This window comes from Gracilinanus agilis, chromosome 4, assembly GCF_016433145.1.
Source record: "Gracilinanus agilis isolate LMUSP501 chromosome 4, AgileGrace, whole genome shotgun sequence".
Taxonomy (NCBI): Eukaryota; Metazoa; Chordata; class Mammalia; order Didelphimorphia; family Didelphidae; genus Gracilinanus; species Gracilinanus agilis.
Genome location: NC_058133.1, coordinates 291,977,142 through 291,986,345, shown reverse-complemented (window position 1 = coordinate 291,986,345; position 9,204 = coordinate 291,977,142).

Genomic DNA, 9,204 nt, shown 5'->3' with positions numbered 1-9,204 from the left:
AGGGATAGGGTCTTAATAGCAAACCACTGGTTTTAAAGGAAATAGTTTAAGGAGAAGGGGTAGGAATGGGGGAGGATTTGAAAATGTCAGCAAATGCACCACTGATGATTATAACTCTGAATGTGAATGGGATGAACTCGCTCATAAAATGGAAGCAAATAGCAGAGTGGATTAGAAACCAAAATCCCACCATATGTTGTCTACAAGAAACACATATGAGGCGGGTGGACATACATAAGTTTAAGGTTCAGGGTTTGACCAAAATCTTTTGGGCGTCAAATGAGAATAAGAAGGCAGGAGTGGCTATTATGATTTCTGACAAAGCCAAAGTAAAAATAGATATGATTAAAAAAGACAGGGAAGGTCATTACATCCTGATTAAAGGTAATATAAACAATGAGGAAATAACACTGCTCAATATGTATGCAACAAGTGGCATACCACCCAAATTCATAAAGGAGAAACTGGCAGAGCTCAAGAAGGAAATAGATAGTAAAACCATACTAGTGGGAGATCTAAATATTCCTCTTTCAGATCTAGATAAATCAAACCGAAAAATAAATAAGAAAGAGGTAAGAGAGGTGAATGAAGTCCTAGAAAAATTAGATCTAATTGATATGTGGAGAAAAATAAATAGGGACAAAAAGGAATACACCTTCTTCTCAGCTGCACATGGCACATTCACAAAGATTGACCATGTTATAGGGCATAGAATCATTGCAAACAAATGCAAAAGAGCAGAAATAATAAATGTAACCTTCTCAGATCATAATGCAATAAAAATAATAATTAGTAAGGGCACTTGGACAGGAAAAATCAAAAAATAATTGGAAATTAAATAATATGATTCTTCAAAACCAATTTGTCAAAGAAGGAATCATAGAAACAATCAACAATTTCATTGAAGAAAATGACAATGATGAGACATCCTACCAAACTATGTGGGATGCGGCCAAGGCAGTACTCAGGGGGAAATTTATATCCTTGAGTGCATATATTAACAAATTAAGGAGGGCAGAGATCAATAAATTGGGCATGCAACTCAAAAAATTAGAAAGTGAGCAAATTAAAAATCCCCAGATGAAAACTAAATTAGAAATACTAAAAATCAAGGGAGAAATTAATAAAATCGAAAGTAAAAGAACTATTGAATTAATAAATAAGACTAGAAGCTGGTACTTTGAAAAAACAGATAAAATAGACAAAGTACTGGTCAATCTAATAAAAAAAAGGAAAGAAGAAAACCAAATTGATAGTATCAAAGATGAAAAGGGAGACCTCACCTCTAATGAAGGGGAAATTAAGGCAATCATTAAAAACTATTTTGCCCATTTATATGGCAATAAATTTAACAATTTAGGAGATATGGACGAATATTTACAAAAATATAAACTGCCTAGATTAACAGCAGAAGAAATAGAATACCTAAATAATCCCATATCAGAAAAAGAAATTGAACAAGCCATCAAAGAACTCCCTAAGAAAAAATTGTACTAGAAACACTAGCAGTTGCAATTAGAGAAGAAAAAGAAATTGAAGGTATCAAAGTGGGCAAGGAGGAGACTAAGCTACCACTCTTTGCAGATGATATGATGGTCTACTTAAAAAATCCTAGAGAATCAACTAAGAAGCTTGTAGAAATAATCAACAACTTTAGCAAAGTTGCAGGATACAAAATTATAAATAAGTTAAGTGAACACAGAATAGTATACTTGTCAGATCTCTGGGAAAGGAAAGATTTTAAAACCAAACAAGAGTTAGAGAAAATTACAAAATGCAAATTAAATGGTTTTAATTATATTAAATAAAAAGCTTTTGTACAAACAAAAAACAATGTAGTCAAAATCAGAAGGGAAACAACAAATTGGGAAAAAATCTTTATAACAAAAAACTCTAACAGGGGTCTAATTACTCAACTATACAAGGAGTTAAATCAATTATATAAAAAATCAAGCCATTCCCCAATCAATAAATGAGCAAGAGACATGAATAGGCAATTTTCCATTAAAGAAATCAAAAGTATCAATAAGCACATGCATGAGAAAGTGTTCTAAATCTCTAATAACTAGAGAAATGCAAATCAAAACAACTCTGAGGTATCACCTCACACCTAGCAGATTGGCTAAAATGAAAGAAGGGGAGAGTAATGAATGTTGGAGGGGATGTGGAAAAATTGGGACATTAATGCATTGCTGGTGGAGCTGTGAACTGATCCAGCCATTCTGGCTGGCAGTTTGGAATCATGTTCAAAGGATCTATAAAAGAATGCTTGCCCTTTGATCCAGCCATACCATTGCTGGGTTCGTACCCCAAAGAGATCATAGATAAACAGATTTGTACGAAAATATTTATAGCTGCGCTTTTTGTGGTGGCAACAAATTGGAAAAGGAGGGTATGTCCTTCAATTGGGGAATGGCTGAACAAACTGTGGTATATGTGGGTGATGGAATACTATTGTGCTAAAAGGAATAATAATCTGGAGGAGTTCCAGGTGAACTGGAGAGACCTCCGGGAACAGATACAGAGTGAAAGGAGCAGAGCCAGAAGAACACTGTACACAGAGACTGATATACTGTGGTAAAATTGAATGTAATGGACCTCTGTACCAGCAGCAATACAATGACCCAGGACAATTCTGAGGGATTTATGGTAAAGATGCTACCCACATTCAGAGGAAGGACTGCAGGAGAGGAAACATATAAGAAAAAACAACTGCTTGAACGCATGGGTCGGGGTGGACATGATTGAGGGTGTGGACTCGAAACTACCACACCAATGCAACTACCAACAATTTGGAAATTGGTCTTGATCAAGGACACATGACAAAACTAGTGGAAATGCTCATTGGCCATGGGTGGGGGGAGTGCGGGGGGGGGGTGAAGGGGAAAGGAGGAGCATGAATCATGTAACCATGTTAAAAATGAATATTAATAAATTTTTAAAAAATGACTTTAAAAGAATTATTATGTTGAAAATTCATGTAAAGGAATATGCTTATCTTTGTAAACTGATTTCTTCTGATTTTCACTATATACTACCCTTTTTCTTTTCATTTCTCTTCTTTAATGAATGATCCTATGTGGTTTGAACAGTTGCTTTTTGATCTATAAATTCATTCTTCTTGTCTGGAATTTTTGATAATATTTCTGTGTAAGTCAAATTTGCACTTATTTTCTCTTGATGTTATATATTTTATAAAGTTTCATTTTTTAACAGACTCTCATATTATAATATACTTTCCATGTATATTGCTTAGAGTTTGGTATTCAGGATCTTAGTTTAGTGATGTTTCCCTTAACCTCATTCTGTATTCTCCCTTCCCCAATAATTCTTGAATTACCTTTATTTTGTAGATCAGTGATGGTGAACCTATGGTCCATGTGCCAAAAAAGGCACACAATGCCTTCTCTGTGGGGACAGCTGCAGTCTCCTGCCAGAGTTTGTTACCGGAAAGCTAGAGGGACTTGGGGAGGAGTTGTTCTCTTCCTCTTCTTATACCTGAGGATATTCTTCACTTCATTTGCCTCTTCTCTGTCCCGCAGCCCAATGGGAGTGCTTCCTCTCTCCCCTGCCTGGGATAAGGGGGGCAGTAAAGTGGGGGTGGGGCTGGGGTGAGGCACAGCACTCTGGTCTGGGGTTTGGGGTAGGGGTTGTGCCTGACATTCCATCTCTAAAAGGTTCACCATCACTGTTCTAGATCATTTGCTTAGGTCTGAAGAGACTTTAACTGAGTGTTTCCCAGTTTTGTGATTTTATTTCAACTTTGATATTTGTTCTCTCATTATTACATTATTTCACCTGTCTCTGCAATTCAGTTTTTCAAAGTTTGCTTCACTTGGCTTACTCTGTTGATCCTCTTGTTTCTTTATTAATCATTCATTAAGAGGTCTTGTGGTAGAAGTAATAGTCAAATACCCTCTCCCACCTGTTCTCCCATTCAAGTTAGGCTAATTTTCTCCCCTTAAAAGGTATTGAGAACATCCTTGAGCCATAGTTGTTTAAGGTAGCAAAAACTCAGACTTTTGCTCTCCCTTCTTCCTTTTTCCTGAGGACAAAGAATCCTAGAGGACTTCATGGGTGCTCTGAAACTGCTGGTGGATCAAGGTGGGTAAGCTCAGGTATAGAGCTTTATTTAGCTGAATCCTCTCTAGGTATCCTTAATATCTAAACTTGTTGAGTATCCTCCTGTTGTGGATAAGGAAATCTCATTTTAACTCTTAAATACCCTACATATATTTTATCTTGTTCCAGTATCAAACCTATACAATCAGAGAAGCTGACTGAGTTAGGCATAGCCTATTTTTTTATCCTGAATCATGAGGCAAATTTTTTCTTGAACTTTTAAAAATGTAAGATTCTACGGTAGCATTGGTGAATCTTTCAGAGATCACATGCTAAGCCTGCACCTTCGAACCACCTGTAAGCCCCCCACATTGCCCCAGAGAGTGGAGGGAGGAAGTACTCACAGTGGTCTGCTGGAAAGAGGAGTGGGGAATGCAAAACTGTCCTCAGATGCGGTGGAGATGGTGAATGGAGTGGCCTCCTCTGTGCCACCAAGGCATACATGCCACCTCTTCATTCTAGGGCTATTTCTTTATCTTTTAAGAGTGTTGGAGGTCAACTTCCTGTTATTGTAACCTGTTTGCCTGGTGAATAAGTCAATTATTCTTAGATATAATTATGAGGTATAAGAAGTAATTGTTTGAGAACCTGGCAGTTGTAAAGTGAATTAAATTATTTATAAGGATATATAAAATAATGGGTATCCTCAGTCACAGTCAGCCATGATCCAGCTTTTTTTGTGTTACTTTCTGGGAACTACATTTTAGAAAGACATTGATAGGTTGAGGAGTATCCAAAAGATTAGATTAGACACAGTTTTTCCTTCATGGAACTTAGTATTTTATACAAGTAACTAACAACAATAATGATAGTAAAAATCATGGTAAATTGGTCAAATACCCAAGAGTAAATACTATTAGCCCAGGAGCAAGAAAATTTACTATTTGATAGGATGGGATATAATTGTATTGATGAAGATATCATAGGATCAAAGGGCCATAGAACTAGACATATGAAGTACTTTGGAGGTTAATAGATCCAATAGTACTTTTTTTAAAATGACTTCAAGTCCCATGTCACAAACTATTTGCATATTTTTCACTGGTTATTCTCTGGATAACTCAAATATAAACTTGTCTGTTTGGCATTTAGAGCAGTCTCCCCACTCAAGTATAAGTAATCTTCCATGTTAAAATTTATCTGTTTTTGCCTTTTCGTTGCACTTGTTTTAGTCTCTTTTGAATCTTGGCTATTTACTTGTTTAAGGCACATTGCAATCTATAAAGTATTTCAAACATGTTTATGGGAAGAAGAGGAGGAGTAGGAGTATCACTTTTTCTGCAACTTATAGTCACAGAAAATTGTCTAGAACACATACATGACTTGACCAGTGTCATATATCCAATAAATATGAGAAGCAGAGATTGAAAGAAGGTGTTCCTAGCTTTGAGACTGTCTCTTACAAGTCATAGATAAAACAGAGAGAACCTTTCACAATATGGTAAGATGTTTGAATGACTAATTATATCTCTTCCTAGAGGTTTGTCCCTCATCTAATGTCCATTTATTTATTTCATCTGTGCACTGAATTTGTATATACTTATATATGTGTCTTTTGTCTCCTTCCGTGGAATATAAACTCCTTGAGGGCAAGGTTTATTTTATTTTTGTCTTTGTATTTTCAGTATTTATGACAGGACAAAGAAACCTGTATAATAGGCACTTAATAAACGTGATTGATAGTTTGCTCAATTGAGCTAGTAACAGTGAATTATAAGATGAATAAAGCTATATATTGAAAAACTATATATTAAGCATCTTATTTTACAGATGAGGAAACTGGATCAGAGAGGCTTTGCCTCTCCCAAGGTCATGCAGAAAATAAGTAGCAGAATTAAAATTAAAACTCAGATTTTTATGACTCCACATTCAGTGTTTGTTTTATGAATCTCCATGCTGCCTTTGTTGAGATCTCATCATCTTTGGAACATTTGGAGGAACTGGGCATATTTTGCCAAAAGATGGCTTAGGGTGACACCATATCTCTCCTCAAGTGTTTGGAAGATCATCATGTCAGACTATACTTTTTCTGATTTGCTTTAAATAGTATGGATAGGACTAATAAGTAGAATATGCAAAGAAACATTTAGATTTAATATAGGAAAAAAAGAGCAACTTCCTGATGTTAGAGCTATCTAGAAGTAGAATGGAAAGAAGTAGGTTGTTCCTTATTTGAAAGCTTTAAGAAAGGGCTAGATAATCACTTATTAGGAAGGATTCTAAACCCAATGTAAATTGGAACCCATGGATTGCTTTAAGAAAACCATTCATCCTTGAGTTCCTATGAACATTTTTTCTTGTTTTTTAAAATTTGTAACATTTTATTTATTTCATTAAATGCTTCAAAATTAAATGTAAAAAGAAATTAACACTTTTTAAAATTGAGTTTGAAATCCTCTCCTCTCCTCCTCTTTCCCCTATTTGAGGAGGAAAACAATTTGATATCAATTATACATGTGAAGCTTTACAAAACACATTTCCATATTAGCCATATTGCAAAAGAAAACACACACACCCCAAGTAATTTAAGGAAAGTCTGAGAAAAAAATTGGCTTTCTTCTGCACCAAGAGTTTATCAGTTCCCTCTTTGCAGGTGGATAGCATATTTTCATCATGAGTCCTTTGGAATTGACTTGGATCATTGTCTTCATCCGAGTACTACATCTTTCATAGTTGATCATCTGTACACTATTGCTACTTCTATGTGCAATGAACATAATGGTTCTGCTAACTTCACTTTGTGTCAGTTCATTTATGTCTTCCTAGTGATGTGGGATAACAGTGGCCAATAAAGGATAGTAATAGAAAAAGGACACTCATACTCTGAAATCTTGCATTTTTTACTAGTTAGTACTATCTAAACATCAACTGCAAAACCTGAAATCTCAGCATTAGTCAAGCACAAATTGTCAATGGCTCAATTCAGTACACTCTGTGTACTGAATCTGTAACATTTGCTACTAGGCATCAGCTTTTGTAGCTTCTCTGTTTTATTCATTGCTTCTGGTGTTCTTAGAAATAATTAATTACTTATAGTGGTCCTCCAATGTACCACATCCCCTCCCCATGTTCCCACTCTGGAAGGGCAGCAAGACCTCTCCCTGACAAATGATGATAAGGTGTACAATGGAAAAACATGGTACCTGTGCACTGGGGACTCTGGAATTCCAAAAGAATCCTCCAATCTTGCACATGCTCCTTATTCCCTATGACAACAAACCCCAAAACTTAACTTCACTTGAGTTTGGAAAAGGAAAAGCTAAGCTACCAGGCCCCAATAAATATGACAACCCTGATCCACAGGGTGTGGTAGCTCCACTCCTAAGAAGTTGCCATCTTATAGCAAAGCTGCTGTTCCATGCTACCAAGCTCCCAAAATACTACTCTACTAGCTCCTGGGCTTATCCAAAGGCCTTAAACCCCCAGACTATTCCACCAGCTATTGGGCTATTATACAACCAAAAACCACTACTACTTCAAATAAAATTCTTTTCTTACTTCTGGATTGAATGGAGTTTGCATCTCCCATTCTTGCGCGAGACCTGCTACTAACTTGAGTATGTTTCTCCCACATCACTAGGTTTTTCTAAAATATACTTATTTATCATTTTTACAGCATAATAGTATTCCATTGTAATCATATTCCACATTGTTTTGCCATTCCCCCATTGGTAAGTATCTCCTCTATTTCCAATTTCTTTGTCAGAGCTGCTATAAATAGTTAAATAGTTTGGTACAAATCGATCTTTTTTCTCTTTTTTTTTTCTCTTTGGGATACAGTTCTAGCAGTAGTATTATCAGATCAAAGGATTTGCAGTTTCATGGCCCTTTGGGCATAGTTCCAAAATAATAAACTTTGTTTCTTCAATAATTTTTTCATCTATTTTCCTTTCATCCACTTCATTTAAAAGATCCAGAAGGTTACTGCCTGAAGGACAAAAATTGAGAAGGTTCTACTTCCTGAAGCAGAACCCTTAGCACTTTGGTGAGGGACATCTTTGAGGTTGCATTGCTAACCAATTGCCTTTTGTATAGCTTCAGCTGGATGCTTGTTAACATCTTGGACTTTTACTTTCTCTACCCATAAGCTGCCTCTTCCTACTAACTTCTTTATTTTTTTAATGACATAAACTCTCTTCCAAGTCACCTGCAGTCATCTTTAACTTTTCTCTACCTCACCCTACACATCTAGAATTTGCCAAAGTTTTCCATTTTTCCTTTGCAATATATTTCACACCTGGCACCTCCCTCCCACTCCAACCTTGACCACTCCAGATCAAGGCCTTACTGCTCTCCTTTGGACTACTAAAGGTACTTTTTACACTAGATATAGACAGATAAGTAAAAAAGAGGAAACAACATAATACATAGCCTGAGGAAGGTCTGAGTTCAAATATTGCCTCAGATATGTAAGAGGTTTGTGACCCTGGATAAGACAAAACTTCAGTTTCCTCATGTATAAATTGGGAATAATAGCTTATTTAATAGTTGTATCAAGAAACAACACTGTTGTTAATCCTGTTAAATGTTTTTTTTTCAAATTTAAAAGTGCTATTTAAATGTTAACTATTATTATTAGTAGTAGTAGAAACATTTTCTTGAATGCTTGGTTTGATATCTTCCATGCCTTTAAAGTAATAGGTACTTACTATTTGTTGAATAGAATTGATATGAAGCAGAGTACATAAACTCAAATGTTAATAAACCAGACAGCAGGTTAGATATCTGCTTTTGATAATTTCCCTCTTGATATCTTCAGAGTTTCTAGGATCTATTGTCTTGTTTCAGTGCCCAAGTAGTTAGAGAATAGGAGCATTTAATTCTGCAAAGACAGCTGTAAATAAACCTTTCCTTGCACCTCAAAAAAAAGTGACAGGCACCTCTTCCTTGTAAATGATCCCAAACTCTGGATTAACTACGTGAGTATTAGTGTTTAAATTATTTCTTAGTAATGGAGAGGAAGAGTGATGAGAAAGTTTAACTATTTCTTAAACCCTGACTTCCTTTGCACAGTTGTTTTGTATCACTGAGCCTCAGATGTCTCTCTAAAACTATAAGTTACAGATGGAAATGAAAAGTTGA